At 58.1% G+C, this 17,710-nt stretch overlaps 1 protein-coding gene across 1 annotated transcript in view; it reads left to right on the top strand.

Annotated features, from left to right (window-relative positions):
* Positions 1-17,710, top strand: part of IGSF21 (immunoglobin superfamily member 21) — a 241,910-nt gene that overhangs the window by 83,999 nt on the left and 140,201 nt on the right. The gene's annotated exons all lie outside the window — the stretch shown is intronic.

The following is a 17,710-nucleotide window of genomic DNA, read 5'->3' on the forward strand; positions in this document are numbered from 1 at the left end:
GGAGTGACGGCACACACACAGGGCCTAGCAATGAGGGCATGGGACCTCAGGGAAAGGGGGCGTTTACAGAATTCTGCCTACCTGTGTGTGGCATGCGGTGTAGCTTTATTTGCAGGAGAGGCATCAGGTATGTGGAAGTCTCTCTAACATGGACCATGAACACCCGGAGTTACCAAGTCAAGACCACAACACACACTCTTTCAAAGAGCATTATTAAGCACTTCTGTATTCCTAAGAGTGGTGTGCATTATGAAGGATTTTTTAAAAACAACAACAGTAGAAAATTTCATATCACCGGGGAGCTGAGGCTAATGATGCAGAAAGCGAGTATCGGATCTGGTCAAGCTCAAGCGAGTCTGGTGTTAACGGGACGCAAAGGCAGGGAGATGTGGGTCCAGGGGGTGTGGGTCCCTGTGGACGACTCTCCCCCGGGACCAGTGCATGGCTCTTCTGAGAGGCCTGGCTCAGCAACTAGCAGGGGCTTCATGCATATTTATTCCATACAAGTGATTGCATCAATATGCCTCAGTTTCCCGGCTTGTAAACAGAGATGTTGGCCTCCCCACAGGTTTGTGGGAAGATCAGACACAGTAGGGCATATACCTTTGACAAAAAAACAAAACAGGTTCAAATGTCGGTGGGATTACTTTTGTAAGTTGCAGAGATTGGCTTTGACATGCCCCTGGGGGAGAGAGAGAGAGAGAAAGAACATTGACATCGAAAACAAATAAGTGGCCAACAGAATTTTCCTAGGGGGAGATTTATCCGAGAGAGTGGGCAGGGTGTGGGTGACGGCATGGATACTGCGAGGGCCCCAGGGACGGGGAAGGTCGTCTCTTATTCATGACCCGGCAGCGATCCCCCCTGCCTGGAGCTGCTGGCCAGGAGCAGAGTCCAGTTCTGAGAAAGAAAGCGCTGCCCAGGGGTTATGGGATCTGGCCGGTTTTCCCGTGGTTGAGGAATCATATTTTAATGACAGTAATGGACTTTTCTCATCATAGCCCCAAACTAGACACCCCTCCATGGGAGGTCGAAGAGATAAATGGATTGTGGTATTTCGTACAATGGAATACTAACCGGGAAACGTTTTTTAAGGCACAGACTACCGATAAATGCAACACACAGATGAATATCAAAAACACCATGTTGAGAAAACGTAGCCAGATGCCAAAGGGCACGGGCTGCATGATTCTGTTTGCACAGGGCTCAAGAAGAAACAAGGCTGATCGACAGTGGGGAGGCGGGGATAGGGGTTATCTCGGGGCAGGGAGGAGTGAGTAGTGAGGGGCACAAGGGAGCTTTCTGGGGTGCTGGGAATGTTCTAGATTTTGATCTGAGTGGTGCGTGCGTATGTAGAAATTCATCGTGGTGTTCATCTGAGATGTGTGCATTTTACTATAAATTATACCTATAAAAAGGAATGAGATCGTTACAACAGCAGTGGCACCAACCACATATTGAGCGATACATTAGCACTACTCTTCTATTATCTCCAGCCCTGGGAGGGAGGCATCAGGAGTCCTACTTAAGAGATAAAGAGAGGAAGCTTCAGATGCCCCAGAGCATAGTTAGGAAGTGGCAGAACAAGGTTCCCACCCGCTGTCTTGGCCTGCGTTGGTTAAGTTCTTTCCTATGGGGAAGGTTGGCAGAGCTGGGGCCAGGACCTAGCCAATACCTACACACAGTAGGCTCTTCATTCTTTTCTGGGTTGCACCAGACAATTGTTGGATAGTGTCCTGCCCTGTTCCTCAGTTCCTTGTCCCTGGTAGCAAAAAAAATGGCCCTAGACATGGTCCATGCATCCCTTGCCTGGAGCCCTGAAGGATGGGCATGGGTGATCTCGTGTTCACCCCACCCCTAGCCCACTTGCTGCCCGCCCGACCGCTCCATCCCCTAAGACGGCTGCAATCTGTACCTTGGCCTCCAGCAGGAGGAAGTCAGATGGCGAGCAAATCAGGTCCACATAGCCTTCGAGTGACAGGCAACTCCATCACTGAGCAGCGGTAATAGGCCGATGTTTATCTTGCAGGACGTGTGCGTTTAATAAAGTATTAATATGAAGACCAGATTGCTTCTCCTGTCGAGCGGCAGAGCGAGATTAGAGAGGAGGGAGAGGCTGGGTGCTCCCCTGGGAAGAGCCAGCCCCTCGGACACTCTCCTGCGTGAGCCAGGCCTCCTCTGCCTTGCAGAACAGATGCACCTGCCACGGGTGACTGTAAAGGAACTTTCTCGTATGATTTGTGCATCGCAAAATCAGAATGTGTTCCGAGGGCAGGGAAGATGCTCTGATGGATTAGGTCGATCTTGTCGGTGGTGAAGAAGTTTGGGTGGATGTCAGGTGTTGGGCACAGTGGGTGTGGGGTGTGGGGCAATGTCCGGGGAGAGCATTCAGCCATCTACACTGGCAGATTTGGACGGCTGGGCCTGGTGTTGGAAACTTTCTGCCGTGCTAGGGAATTCCTGCACCCATGTTCATACCTTCCAGAAGTTTGCTTTCCTCTCTTTATTGCAGAGTTTCTCAACCTCTGCATTTTTGACATTTGGGGCCAGATGATTCTCGATTGCCGGGGTCTGTTGGGTGCACAGTAGGATGTTTATCGGCACCCCTGGCCTCCACCCCCCAGATGCCAGTAGTGCAGCCCCTCCAGTTTTGACCAAAAATGTCTTGGGACGTTGCCAAGATGTCCCCTGGGGGTCAAAAGTCACCACTCTGCTTTACGGGACTGTGTCTAATGGCTGCCAGCGTGGAGAGGCACAGTCCCTGGGACCAGTGGGGCTGCTGCCTGGTGACTGAGCCGCCCGGCTCGCAGGGCCTGAACTCCGGAGCTTTGATGCCGCAAGACGAGCCGGTTCCCTAGTTCATCAGTGAGCAACCTCTGTCGCATGAGTTCGCTCAAAACCGCTGTCGATCCAGAGAGCAAAGCCACACTTCATTCAGAACGTGTCTTAAAATAACAGGCTCAAGGAAACAGAGCTTTACTGAGCAAATTCCCTTTGCAGATTTCCAGGCCCTTCCACACCAACACGAGGTAATCCGGTCTAATGTGAAATGCCTTTTCAGGAGAGGAAAATAAAAGACCCCAAAAATTAAGGATTCCTTTATTCCGCCTTTAGCTTCTGAGCCCAGCAATTAATTCTTTTATGCTAAAGGACTTCTGTGTTTACGAGGCATTATTATTTAATGTAGGCCTATTTCAAATTGTAATTTTTTTCATTAAGTTGCCTCTTTTTACTCATTAAGACCAGTTTATAACCTAGCTTGGACTGTATTCCTTGAGTAATAACTCTGTTTCTTTTAAAATATTCCTTAATAACCGATCATCCATATTTTAAATTTTATTCTAAGTCGGAGGTGCCTCCCTGTAGCTCATGAGCCTGTCCTCGGGTTCTGAGAGATCTTGGGGGAGGCAGGGCTGCCAGGTTCTCTGCAGCTTTGCTTTTCAAATCTCTGTGCAGGGAGCAAAGCAGCGTCCAGTGGTGACTGCTCAGCCTCGGCACTCTGGAGTCTCCCCTGAAACAGCCAGCATGACCGGGCCCTCTGCCCCAAAGCTTTCTAGTAACATTCCTTAAATAAGCAGTCTTGCTGGTGGAAGTGGATGGGGACACGGAGAAGCAGGGCGGCTGCAGGAGGTGGGGTGTGGGCTGGGGAGCAAAGGCCAGGTCCTCTGAGTCGGGACAGTCCCCAGTGCCAGGCAGTGCACTAGGCTCCCTGCCTGGGCCGTCTCTCTGCATCTCCCCTTGCCAGCCCTGAGAAGTAAAGACCGTTATCCCCATTTGGCAGAGGGGGAGACTGAGGCTCAGAGCGGGGGAAGGACTCACTCGAGGTTTCAGGACTAGCTTGCAGTACAGGCAGAAGCTGTCCCAGGTCTGTCTGATTCCCATGCCCAAGGTCACGGTCTCTCAGCACCGGTGGCCCCTGACAACATTCCCATGCAAGGAAGGAGACCAACCTTTCTAATGGTGCTTTTCAGAACACCTGCCCCCCTATTTTCTTACTGGCATCACCATTTTCCTGAGAAATAAGGACCACGAGCCCAGTTTTCAGATGAGATGACTGAGGCCCAGAGAGGAGTAGGGACTTGCCCTCTCCTCTGCCTTGTCCACAGCAGAATGGGGGCAAGTCCAGGGGCTTCGGCTTCACAGTCTGGGCTGTTTTCTCTTCTTCCTGTCCCCACCTGTGGGTTCCCCATCACCGGCTGCACCCCCAACCTGATCCAGGGGGCCCTGGCCCCTCTGTGCAATGTGGCCCTGGCCCTGGGGAGGGCACGATGGCGGTGACGAAGGTGGCCCTGGGCTGTCAGGGCACCTCACAGGTGTCCGGTGTCTCACTGGTCTGTCCCCTCCCTCCCTGTATCCTCCCACTGGTCTGTCATCCTCCCTCCCTCCCGGCCGTTCTTGCTGCTCCTTGGATGTGGGACTGACCCAGGGATAAGGAAAGGGTCATTTAACCTCAGCCACTCCAAGGACACGGGGAAAGGTGCGGGGGTGACAGAAGGCTGTCACATGAAAGATGGTCGCAGAGAAGACACAGGGGTGGTGGAAGGGCCACGGGACCTGCTTCCGGAGACTGGGTTCTGGTCATAAATAGCCCGTTAGTTGGCTCTGTGGCCTTGGCCTAGGTCCTTCTCCTCTGAACCTCAGTTTATCCATCTGTGTAACAAAAGCGTTTCAATGCCAGGTCATTAAGTCCCCTTTGCTCTGATATCCTGCGACCGGGGAGCCTGACCTGGGACTCCAACTCAGTGACAGAGTAGCCGGACCCACTGATTTACTCTGTTGCTTGTTCAGCTGCTGGTTCACTTTTTTTTTTTTTAAATCAAGAACCTACTGAATGCCTACTGTGTCGATGTGTTAGTGGAATGTGCTGTCGAATACCTGCTGTAACAAACCACCCCCGAAGCTCAGCGGCGCAGCGCAGTGGAGCTCAGTTCTCACTCACGTCCCATCCCTGGGACACGGCGTGCTCACTCCATGCAGTCCTTCGAGCACCCGGCCTCCTCCCACCTCCTGACTCCGTCCTCCCCCAGCTCCTCCCAGCCCTCCCCACCCGGGCGGCAGGCGGGGAGAGAGGGTGTGCAGGATGGCAGGGGAGGTTTCTAGAGGGTAGGCCTGGAGGCCAGGGTTCGGTCACAGGGCCCCACCCACCTGCAGGCACCCGCTGAGTACCTGGGAGGAGGGGGACACGGACCGTGGGGAGAACACGGCCGTCTGTGTGGGGCAGGGGGGCACACGCCACGCAGAGCAGGCACCGTGCGCAAGACGGAAGCAAAGGCAACTTGAGACCCCAGTGTGGGGAAGGAGCCACAAACACGAGATTGCAGATGGAGCTGCCGGTTGACAGCCCGGTGTCACATCCTGCAGGAATCGGCCCTGGCCCTGTGGTCGGCCGGGGACCTGCTTTTCCCCCTCCCATTCCCTCCCTGATGGGCGTCTCGGAGGCACCAGGACTGCCTGGAAAAGTTCTGCCCTTCTCTGGCCTCGGTGTCACCATCCATAAAATGGGAAGAAAAATGACAGGCCTTGGCTTTTGCCAGGCATCAGAGGTGCATCAGGTGTCTGCAAAGGGCCACGGAGCAGCCTCCCCAAGTCTTCTTATTAATAGTATAATCACATCATTATCAATAATGAAACACAAATTAATAATAAATAAACAAACTAATGATAAATAATACATATGCCATGAATAATACATTACTACTACAAGGCTTTGGAACATCTATTGCCTCTGACAGAGGGGAATTTGATTAGCTTGCTGGAGATTAGAGAGGGGGAGTATTTCGGAAGCACCCGGAAGGTCGGGGCAGGGACGGATGCCCGAACGCGTCAGGGCCGTCTCCCTGCAAGGGCTGCGAAGTGTTTGAGGTCCCTGGTGGTCCAGACTTGGTCGGACCTACTAGGGGAGGTGAGAACCAGGAGTCGGTGTGGGGGGGGGGAGCTCCCTCTCGATGTTCTTTTATGTTCAGTTTTGGGGCGGGAAATCCACAGCCCCATAAGGCAAAATGCATCCAGCCCCAGTGGATTTGGGCTTTACGGCCGAGTCTAGTCCGGTTGACAATACCTATAGAACTTATTTGTTCACCATGAGTTCCCTCGTTCATTCTGTGCGCCTTGAATGCTAATCGTGTGGCCGGCAGCAGCCCGGCACCGAGGATGCAGCAGTGGCCCTGCGGGGCTCGCGGCCACCGTGGGAGACAGACCCGCGGCCACCGTGCTGCCGGGGGTGCGTCAGGGCTGCGGCACATGCTCTGCGGGGGGCACCAGCCCGGATTTGGGGGTGCCGGGCACGGGGCAGACGAAGCGAGGGTGTGTATCAGGAGTGGCCTCTGGGCTGCCCAACATCCAAGCTAAGACCGAGAGCTCGTAGTGAAGTGACGGGGCCAAGTGACGCAGAGGGTGGCAGGGGCACAGCCCCGGTAGCCGAGGAGGGCTGGCATCCCCGGGGAGCTCCGGGCAAGAGATGAGCGGAGGAGGGTGAGGCTCGTCGGTGGTCTTGTGTGGGACAGGGGGTCTGGACTGCCTCCCAAAGGCAGTGGGGAGACACAGAAGGGTCTGGGTGCAGGGGGGACCTCAGCACACCGGGCCACAGCATGACCCACGCTGTTTGGGGCGGCACAGCTCACAAAGCCCCATGTGTGCAGTGTTTGTGTCTGGGCTCATTCATTGCTTCATGTGTGCAGTGCGCTGGCTGAGCACTCAGCAGGTGCCAGGCATCACGCAGGGCGCTGGAGGGCCACGCCGGGTCCCGGGGCTGGAGGAGCGCCTGGTGTGATGGCGGAGGTGACACGGAAAGAGGAGCCGTGTGTTATGTCACACGGGAATGCAGATGGGCTGTGATTGAGATGTTTACAAAGGTCTGTGAGCTCAGAGGAGGGTGCATCAGGCTCCTATAAATCAAGGAGGGGGTGACGGCTGCCTGAGCCCGGAAGGACGTGGACAGATTTCCCTGGGCGAGCTTGGAGGGGAAGGGCGTTCCAAGAAGAGGAAACGGCACGAGCCAAAAGAACTTGAGGGGTCTGGAAGGGCTGGGGTGGGGGGGCTGCTGCAAGAGGCTGAAGCACCAGGAGAGACCGACTGAGCGGGGGGACGGAGAAAGGCAGCAGACGGGGGCCAGGCGGCCGTGGCGGAGTCTGAACTTTATCCCGAGTGGGAGGGCAGCGGGGCAGGGGATCGAATAGCATTAACTGGAAAGGTGGCGAGACTCCAGGGTGCTGGGTCCCTTAGCAGGACAAGTCTGGGGGCTGGAGCCCAGCGAGCCGGCCACTGCAGGGTCCTGGGGAGAGGGTGGGGGGCTCACGCGGAGGAAGGACTGGTGCAGAGCGGAGCGGAACAGGCAGTCTTGAGAGCCGTTGGGGAGGTAGAATCCATCCATCTCAGAGAAGGATGAGCTGTTACCGTCCCCTCTTTGTTCCGTGGCGTTCTCTCCTTAAAAGGTGCTCCTCCACCCCCTGCCCCCCCTCCCACCCCGTTTCTGCCAACAAGGAGGCGGCCGGTTGGGAGAGCATCGGTCCAGCACGGAGGGGTGTATTTCAAGACTCCTCTGGGCCAGCCCAGAAGATACGGTTGCAGCAATTGGTTTGTTGTAATAATATTTATTATGACAGTAATTACATAGCACAGGAACCCAGGGAGGCTGTCCTCCGTGCCACGATGGGGCATTTATCTTCATGAGATAGGGGTGACCTCTTTTCTTCATGAGTGGTAGTGCGTGGAGCTCCAAGTGTGATCACTTGGAGATAAATCCCAGACCCGCAGCAGCGGGAGGAGGTGCGAGAGTTTGCATGGCCATGGTGGCTCCCATGGGCCACCTCGGTGGGGCCTTAAACCCAGCTGGTGGAGCTGCTGCCAACCACTGGCCGCTGTCTGCCCAGGTCAGGTCTCAGCGTGGCCCACGCTGGTTCTCCTAGGAGACAAGGGTCCCTGAGTTCCCTGCACCACTTCTGCACTCCCAGACACGGGCTGAGACCCCATCCCTGTCCTCAGGAGTTCCTAGTCTGGTGGCAGACACAGGCCCTGTCCTCTGGTAGAAAGATGGGTGATCCCTGTTGCTTTTCATTCTTTACTGGCTACTCAATACCAGTAAGTCACGGTTCGGGTGACACATGACAAGCACTTCTGGGCCAAAATAATTGGTCCGGAACTGGGTTCGGAGGTCTCTATGTCAAGGATGCAGTGGAACAAACTGTCCTCCCCAGCCTCCGGTCTCTTACAGTCCCGGGAAGGTTCTCAGCCAGATGCATCTTCCTGGCCCTCCTAGCATGCACTGCTGGCCTTGAACTTGAAAATGACCTCAGCCATCAGTCTCCTGCTCTTGTGTGGGTGTGTTGTGTCCCTGTAATGGTGGTGGGGTGCGTGATCCTGCTACACCCCAAGCCAGACTCCTGTGTGCTTCCTGGGCCCGGACTTCCTGCCTACCTACCCCTGTTTGCAGCCTCTCCGTTTGGAAGGAAGGGGGAGTGGTCCCCTGTGAGGTGGCAGGAAGAGCACTGGACTTAGAGTCCAGCCTGCCTGCCAAGCCTGGGTCCCTGCGAGGGGGAGGAAACCACTTTGCATCTCTGAGCCTCAGTCTCCCACCTGTAAAATAGGGACACTGTCCCACAGGGTTGCTAGGGTGATCGATGAGATAATAATTACAGAAATCCTTTGAAAACCACCAAGCCCTGATCACACGTTCATTTGTTCATTCATTCGACAAATACTTATCGAGCTCCTATTACAGTGGCAGGCACTGTTCTGGATTCTAGGGATAAAGTAGTGATTGAAACTCAGAAAATCAAGGACTTCTGGCTCTGGTGTGATAAAGACCTACCTTTCTTCATCTCTCCCTACTTCAACCATAAAACCTAGATAGAATATGTGGACACCTATTTGAAAAATCTGAAAAGTAGATACTAGCAGGTGGTTTTTGTAGGAACACTGGAATTCAAAGTACCTTTGAAAGAATGAACATAAGTGGAATCTAGAGTTTTATCAGGGCACACTTAAAATGTCCAGAATATAAACAAAAATCACTTGACATACAAAAAAAACCCCATGAAAGTCTCAACTCACACGGGGAAACACAATCGATAGACTCCAATGATGAGATGACACAGAGGGTGAAATGATCTGACAGAGACTTAAAGCAGCTATTCTGAACATGCTCCAACAGGTGACCGAAAACGGCCTTGAAACAAGTATTAAAACAGAAAGGCTCAGCAAAGAATAGAAGATGGAAAGAAGAATCCGATGAGAATTTTAGAAGCAAAAAACTCACTGGGCAGACCGAGTAACAGAATAGAGATGACAGAGGAAAGACTCAGTGAACTTGAAGGTAGATCAATAGAAATTATCCACTCTGTGCAACGGAGAAAAAAATATTGAAGCATGCACGCACAATCTCTGTTCTCATGGAGCTTACAACCTAGGGTGTGGGGCTGGGATGTCAACAATAAATGAGAAAGTGTGTCTAGGCAGTGATAAATGTTTGAAGAAGAATAAAGGTGGGTGCAGGGTTAGAGAATGACGGGTGCTGTTTTATACAGGGCAGTTAGACAAAGCCTCTCCAAAGAGATGACGTTTGAGCAAAGCAAGGATGGGGGGACTGAGCCATGTGGGAATCTAGGGAAAGAGTGTTCTGGGAGGTGGGAGCAGCAGGTGCAAAGGCCCTGTGGTACGGATGTGTTTGTGGGGCTCCAGGATCAACAGGGTTTAGCATGAGTGGGGGAGCTGAACGAGTTGCGAGTGAGGAGAGATGAAATCAGAGAGGTGGGCAGGAGGGGGGTGGCGTGGGAGACCCCTGGGAGTCCAGGGGCACTGCAAGAGACCAGGCAGCCAACGACGGTGGCTGGACCAGGCAGGTAGCAGTGGTGCAGCGAGGTAGCTGGATTCTGGGTATATTTTATAGAGCTGCTGGCTGCTTTGATATGGGCGTGAGAGGAAGAGGAGTCTCCAGGAGAAAGACTGGTGTGCTCCGAGTTCCCTGGTGGAGAAACGGGGTGCAGCAGGCAGCAGAGTGGCGCCCTGCGGCAGGGGGTCCTAGCCCAGGATAGGGGCAAGGGGGTGTTTGCATTGCTCCGTGTGAAGGTGCAGCGCATCTGGGCTGGTGGGGCAGCGTGGCCCACGGCGGCTACTGGCTCCCTGGCTCCCTCTCTTGGTGCAGCTCAGCTCGTGCTCCCAGGAGAAGCAGGGTGCTGCTCGGGGTGCAGCAGCGGCAGCTCTGTCCTGCGGCCCTGAGTGTGCCTGCCCGGACGGTCCCTGCTCAGGTGGGCAGCCGCTGCGTCTGCTCCGGCGCCCTGTGGTTCTGATGGTCCAACGGGTGCTGCCTCCTGGGCAGCCACTGCGCTATCTACTGACTCCCTGGCTGTCATAGATCCTGCAGGGGGAGAGGACCTGATGGGCGGCCACCTGCCACCCGGTGCCATTTCCTCTGTTGGACAGAGCTGTCTCGGCTGGCGTCCGTGGGAGGTCACTGGGTCCCCTGAGCGGGCACCAGCACCAGTCCCAGCAGACGTGGTCAGAGAGGCAGGTTCGAAGGCGCCTGAGGTCCTGGATGGCTCGGCCCGGGCTGGCTGGGACGAGGCCCGCGGAGCAGAGGTGCTCTCGAGAGGGCCTCCCGCCACGCCTGCTCTGATTATGCGGCAGTCGAGGCAACGAGTGGGGTCAACGTTGATCCGGGCACTGCTCTAGGCACCTGGGGGACGTGGCAGATAGCAACAGTTCATGGCCCATGTCGTGGCGGCTGTGCCCTGAGTATGCCATTTCTGGTCATTTCAGAGTCCCGCACGGTAGGAACGGGGCTGGGGAGTGTGGTGGTCTGGGAAGTCAGGGCATTTTCCCGAAGAAGTGACGTTTCCACGAATCCTCGAAGCATGCCTGGGAGTTACCGGGAGCAGAGAGTGAGGGAGAGGGCTGGGGACAGAGGGCACAGCGTCGGGCCCAGCGGCTGGCGAAGGCTGCAGTGAGGGACAGTGGCGCGGCGGGGCCAGATGATGAGCGGCAGGTCCGGAGCGCCGGGCGTGGGCCAGGCCGGACCCTCCGGGCAGGATGTGCAACTTCCGTGTGGAGCAGTGGGAAGCCCGCAGGGGCCCCAAGGCAGGCCGGGGGTGTGCATTTTAGGGAAGAGGCTGGGGGTCAGGAACGGGTGCAGGGAGTCCACGCCACGCCCCTCACCGCCACCACCACCTACTGAAGACCCACGCGGGGACGTGTGCCATGGGGTGGGGGGGGGTGACCATTTACTCCCACTGTCCCAACAGTGAGCCGAGGGAGGTTCGGTTCCCCCTGTTTTCCAAATAGGTGGATAGGTTTAAGTGGCTGGGCCAGGGCCACCCATGGGCCGCAGTGGAATTATAGTGAGGGGGACCGGCTCCCCCCTGTTTGCCAGGGACGGTCAGGTTTCCCACCGAAAGGCCTTCGTCCCAGGAAACCCCTCAGCCCTGGGCAGACCAGCACACGTGGCCTCTCCGCTGTAATTGGTGTCCCTTTGCCTGCATGAGGCCGGCCTGCATCTCTCCCCTGCAGTCCCCCACGGACCCCGTCCACGCGGGGCCAGGCCTGAGCCGCCCTCTGGACACGTCCCCTCTGCACCGGGAAAAGGGAGGGGAGCGATTCCGGGATGCCACCCGGCGAGTTTCCGGGCGGAGCAGCAATCTGTCATCACCTTGTTAGGAGGGAGCCGGGCTCCTAAATATTCCCTGCGATTTTGCTAAATGTGTCTTAACAGGGGTGGTGTAAACACTGTCAGAGATAGAGGGGAGAGTGATGGCGCCGTCCGGGATAATGAACTGCTTAGTTAAGATGAATCCGGCTCCGCTCCCGATCTGCTTCTCGATACCGCGCTGGGCGGGGCTCGTGCGTCCCGGCTGATTGGTGGCGAATTTAATGCCCGGAGAGACAGCCTCGCTTTAGCGGGTGGCTGAGTAATGGGCGGGTTCGCTTCTCCGAGGACTGGCGTTGAGTTTGCAGGGCAGGAAGGGGCGCCGTCGCCCCTGCTTCAGCCTCCATGGCGAGACCCGGGTTCGGACGCGGTTGGCATCTGGCATGGGGTTAGTTGAGCAGGAAGGCCTGAAAAATCCAGTTCCCCCTTATTTTACGGGTGAGGAAACTGAGACCCAGAGAGAGAGAGAGCTTGCCCGAGGTCCCGGGGCTGGTGGGTAGTACTGCCCTTCCTGGCCTGTGAGCTCGTCTCCCCCATCCCTGCTGGCTGGCCCATGAGCTCGTCTCCCCCACCCCTGCCGGCTGGCCCATGAGCCCTTCTGCCCCATCCCTGCTGGCTGGCTCATGAGCTTGTCTCCCCCACCCCTGCTGTCTGGCCCATGAGCTCGTCTCCCCCACCCCTGCTGGCTGGCCCATGAGCCCTTCTGCCCCACCCCTGCTGGCTGGCCCATGAGCTCGTCTCCCCCACCCCTGCTGGCTGGCCCATGAGCCCTTCTGCCCCACCCCTGCTGGCTGGCCCATGAGCTCGTCTCCCCCACCCCTGCTGGCTGGCCCATGAGCTCGTCTCCCCCACCCCTGCTGGCTGGCCCATGAGCTCGTCTCCCCCACCCCTGCTGGCTGGCCCATGAGCCCTTCTGCCCCACCCCTGCCGGCTCAGCTGCCCTCCCCGGCCTGAGGCTCCACGGGAGGAGGTGAGAACTGGGGGCTGCCATTCAGGAACACCCCTCTGGAGGGGCCGGGCAGCAGGGTCTTCTCGGGCCTCCCCTCTCTGGTTTTATGTCCCCTGCCTTGGAGGAGGCTCCGAGTGGGTCTCCGGACCTTGCCCCCAGCCGGGTGTCCGGCTGACCTGGTCGTCTCTGAATCTTCTCATCCCGCCGACCAGCTTCCAGATGTCAGTCCCACCTTTATCCTGGGACCGTCCTCCTGGGCTGCACGGTGGAACGCAGGAGGGTGCAGAGGCCAGGGGGGCGGGAAGCTGGGGGCGTCCTCCTGCTGGGCAGAGCTTTGGTGAGCAGAGCCCCGACTCGGGGTCACTGCTCTGGACTCAGTGAAGGTGCTGGTGTCCACGTGACACGTGAGGAAACCGAGCCCCAAGCAGGTCACCTACCTCACCCGGGTCACTACTGAGCGGCAGAGAGAAACTTGAACCTACTGACTGACTTCAAATTTGGGCGAGGCTCGTGGGTGGGGAGGAGCTGGGAAGAAGGCAGGGGGGAATTTTTAGGGAAAGAATCAGCTATTTGGGAGATGATGAAATTTGGTGACATAAGAGCTCTAGGAGTGTTAGTCGGACCTACAGAAATTTTCCTACAGTTTTCTTTTGGAAAAAATGGGTTGGCTACCTCTGAACCCTTGCTATCTCCTCTCCTACGTGTGTCTGTGTCTGGGAAGGTGATGTCACCTGTGATCCAGGTGTCGCTTGGTGCTGCCGTAAGCCTCACCTGGAACATCTGTAGGAGAAGCACCTTGCTTCCTGCCTCCTCCCTCCCTCCCTCCCCTGGCCAGGGGTCCCACCTGCAGACCTGAGGTGTTGTAGGGGCCTGATGTTCGTCCTGGCCTTGGAGAAGGACGGTCCCAGCAGCCCACAGCTCAAGCCCCGGGGCATGGGGTCCCCTCTACCCACCAGCTGGCACTGGGACCCCGCTCCACTCCCAGGCCCCTCTGTTTGTGGTTCCCATCGCTCCATGTGCAGTTCCAGTCTGTCCTTCCCTCCCTCACCTGGCCTGGCACCTGCGCTGGCTGCCCTGCCCCCTTGGAGAGCCAGGCCCCTGGCGCCGATGCGGTGGCACCGACGGGGCCACCCCCAGGACTCCCAAGTGACCTCCGCAAGTCACACGTAGGGCTGTGCTCAGGGTGGCAGCCAGAGGTGGCAGCGGGAGATTGGCGTCGGGGCCAGGCAGCTCTGGGTTCCGCCCCTGGCCCGGCTCTGCCCACGGCGGGGAACTCGGCGCTTCCCGGCTCCGGACGGCAGCTCTCTGGGACGGAGAAATATTTATGGGTCCTGCTCCACAGGGGGCCGGGGGCCCAAACTGCCTGCGTCTAAGAAGCTCGAAAGGCAGCACTCACCACATTCTTAGTGCTCTACTGACGCTGGCGGAACTCGCATTCCAGAAGGACAGGCAGACGCGCGGCCACGCTCTGGTGTGACGTGTGCCGCGATCGCCGCGTTGCGCCAGGCCGGCTGCTGCCTGAGGGGCTGCAACACACAGAGCGAAGGCGCTGGCAGAACCGGAAGCACCGTGTGCCGGGGAAGGGGTGTTTGGCCCTTAGAGCCGAGGTCTCCGACCTCCTCTGCAGCCGGCACGCCCTGCCCCTCCGCCGCCGGTGGCACTGAGACGGACTCGCCCGGCTGCAGCCACCTCCCCCTCCCCGCCCTCGGCCGCTCCAAGCAGGGGCATCCCCTGCCTCCGCCCGCGGGCGTGTTTCCAGGAGTTTGTTCCCAGGACTCCAGCAGGGCTGAGACTGGGGCGAGGGGAGGTGGGCGCACAGGGCACAGTGTTTAGGGGGCGGCTCGCCGTCAGGGTGGCGCAGTGGGGGCGAGCGCGTCCTTTCGTCTTACGCCCTAGCTCCTTGCTGCCTCACCCTCCTCACTCCCATTCCTGGCTCAGGTTCTACAAGATGCCCACACCAAACTTGGGCTCCAGAGTGTGAGATGTTAGGAAAAATTTTCCCTGTGGCCCAAGCTTGGAGAGTCACGGGCAGTCTGAGCACGCTCCAGTGTCAGGGCCTTTGCACTTGAGGTGTCCTCTGTCTGGAATGCTCTCCCCTAGATCCCCCCATGGCTCACACCTTCCTTTATTCCAGCCGCCTCACAAAGGCCTCAGTGGGGGGGGGTCCACATTGTTTTGCTCTGCTCTGTTCATCTCATTTCCCTTATCACCACCTGACCTATTTTCCGTCATTTATTAGACACGGTTTCCTCTGCTAGAACGTCGGCTCCGAGAGGGCGGGGGGCGTGTCTGTTATCAGCGCGTGCCCCAGCGCCTGGAGCAGTGCTGGGCACAGAACCGGTTCTCCATTAACGTTTTTCCACGAGTAAAGCAAGGACGGGAAGAAGGAAGGAGAGAGAAGTCCTGAGAAGTCCTCAGGGGAAGGGACAGGTTTAATTTTGCTTAACCCAATATTTCTCAAAATTAGCTGATGATGGAAATCATGCTGCCTGAAACACCTATTAGAAGCGCCCTATTCTCTGCACACTCCGGGAAAAGCTGGCTTGCCTTAACCTCACGCGTGCCCCTGCCTTCCCTTACACCTCTGCCCCTGCCCATGGCCCCGCCCTCACCTGTGCGGGCTCTCTGCCCTCACCTTGGCACGCCCTGCGAGTGCCCCCGCCCCGGGACTCTGCCTGCCGCACCTGCTCCCAACACCACCCTGAGGACTGCGACGCACTGCCCCCCTCCAGACTCACACCGTAACTCCCTCGTGACTTGCCAGCTAACCGTGACTCTCCGCGCCCCGGCCCGCCTCACATGCACTCACACGCCATCTGCACCCACCTTGGGCTGCTCCAAGACGTATGCCTCTGAGAATAAGTCGCCCCCTCCTCCTTCCGGGGGGAGGGGCCCCTCCGCCATCTGGACAGGTGATGCTCGGCTCTCATCTCTCATCTTCAAAGAGAGTCGGCCGGGCCCGGGGCTCACGCCTGCAATCCCAGCCCTCTGGGAGGAGGAGGAGGCAGGAGGATCGCGCGAGCTGGGGAGTTCCCAGGCTGCAGTGACAGAGCAAGACTCTGTCTCTATTAAAAGTAAATAAATAAACCCTGGCTTGGAACTGTGGCTGGCGGGGTCAGGTCCTCGACTCCTGTCATGGTCCCCCCCACCCCCAGCAATGACCCCACGCCCATCCCCAGGGCTGGGCGACAAGAGTGTGCAGGTGCAGACAGACCCGCGATGCTTGCCACGCTTCCTCTCACCTGTCACGAGAGCAGCCGTGACAGCGTGGTGGTTGCCGTGGCGCCGGAGGCTTGGGTTTGAATCTCAGCTCCGTCACTTGCTACTGTGTGATCCGGCAGGTGGCTTTGCCTCTGTTTCCCCACAGGAAGTGGGGATGATAGTAGTTCCTTTCTCCCGGGATCGTGGCGGTGCGTGAGTGAGCGAGCGTGTGCCGCATGGAGCACCCGGTGCGGGGCCTGGCCCAGAGCGGGTGTGGACTGGGAGCCGCTGCGGCCCTAGAGTTCCCCCCTCTTACTGGGGTGCATCTCCCCGAGACGGCCTCTGTGTGTGTCACGCCCCAAGCCCAGGAAACCCCGTGCTTCCTTCGTCCCATCCCCTGGCCACCCCCACCGTCTACCCGAGTGGTGACGCCCCACTGCACACTCCTGGAGGGGGTGCCTGGGTCTCGCTGCTCCCCTGCCGGGAGCCTGCCTGGAGCAGGTGGAGTAAGTGGAGATCGAATGAATGACCGAGGAAAGGGAGGGCAGAGGACTGGTCCTTCCAGTTGGCTGGGTCACCCTGCTTGGATCACCTGGCCCTGGGGCCATCTAGGAGCTTGACCTCTGGCCCCGGTCAGAGCCTGCCCTGGGGCAGCCCGGTGCTTTGCCCCCCACCCTGGGGACTGGTCCCTAAGCCCTGAAGCACGCAGATCTACTCTGACTCCAACTTCCGAATTGATCCTCTCCAGATCGATTCTTGTTTGTGTTTTTCCTGGAGTGTTGTAACCACTAAGTTCCAGGCAGGGGTCAGGCCCCCGGGCGCGACCCCTCGGGCTGCCTGCACAATTGAAATCCCCGGCCATCCCGGCTAGTTTGCTCGTTAAGACCATCGGCCCGGATTGATCCATCGGGTCGATGGCCAGACGTCAGCCAGCGGGGAGCCCGTCAGACGGGCGAGAACGTGGTCCCATGCCGAGCTGGCCTGGGTGCCCAGCCCTCGGGGGTGGGGCTGCGGGGGGGGGGGCAGAGGAGCAGGTGAGAGGCCTCGCCAGGCTGGACTTAGGGGTGGAGGCAGCAGCGTCCCAAGGTGTGACTCCCAGGGCTGTGCTCCGGGAAGCTGGGCAGGCCCTGCCGGGGGCAGCCAAGGCTGTGGCGGTGGGGGCCATGGGGGGGCATTATCTAGTGTTCGCAAAGATCTGAGACTCCTCCCCCGTAGTCAGCCCATAAGGGCCTTCTCCACCGTTGTCACCACCACTGTAGCCAAGGGCTGGACCTGCCCCTTCCTCTGGGTGGCCGCATACTCGTGATGGGAAATTTGGGCGTTGAGAAAGCCAGTGGCATTTTCCCAGGCCCCCTTCCGTCTTTACCGCAAGGAATTTGTTTATGAGATTGGGGGTGGAGGGGTGCGGGCGCCTAGAACTGCGTGTCCCGGTGCGGGTTTCAGGAGCCTGGCTGTGTGGCGTGGTGAGGGCTCGGGGACCCACGTTTGGATCGGGCTGGAACTGCAGGGCTGAGTGCGTGTCAGCACATTCATTTCTGGCAGGACTGAACAGGCTAGAGACGTCACGACTCTCTAAAAGGGGGTGAGGAGGTGCCGTGCTGGACGGCAGAAGCCTTTCTCTGGGCACCTGCTAGGAATGCACTGAGCCACTCCCTGGAGGCGCCAGCAGGTTCTACATTCGGGAAAATTCATCCCGAGAAGTGTTTTTGTTCGGAGGGATCCGCTGGTGCCAGGGAGGTAGCAGAGAGGGAGATGCCGGGGAGAGGCAAGACGGGGTGATTGGCTCCCCGGGCACACAGTCGCCGTCTGTGGAGACCACAGCGTCCCCCACAGATGCGCAGCCACCTCCCCTCCTCTGCCCTCTGCCCACCCGCCCTGGTCAGCCCAGCCCTGCCGCTCAGCTCGCGACCTCACCTCCCCTCTCT

This window comes from Microcebus murinus, chromosome 2 (genome assembly GCF_040939455.1).
Source record: "Microcebus murinus isolate Inina chromosome 2, M.murinus_Inina_mat1.0, whole genome shotgun sequence".
Classification (NCBI taxonomy): domain Eukaryota; kingdom Metazoa; phylum Chordata; class Mammalia; order Primates; family Cheirogaleidae; genus Microcebus; species Microcebus murinus.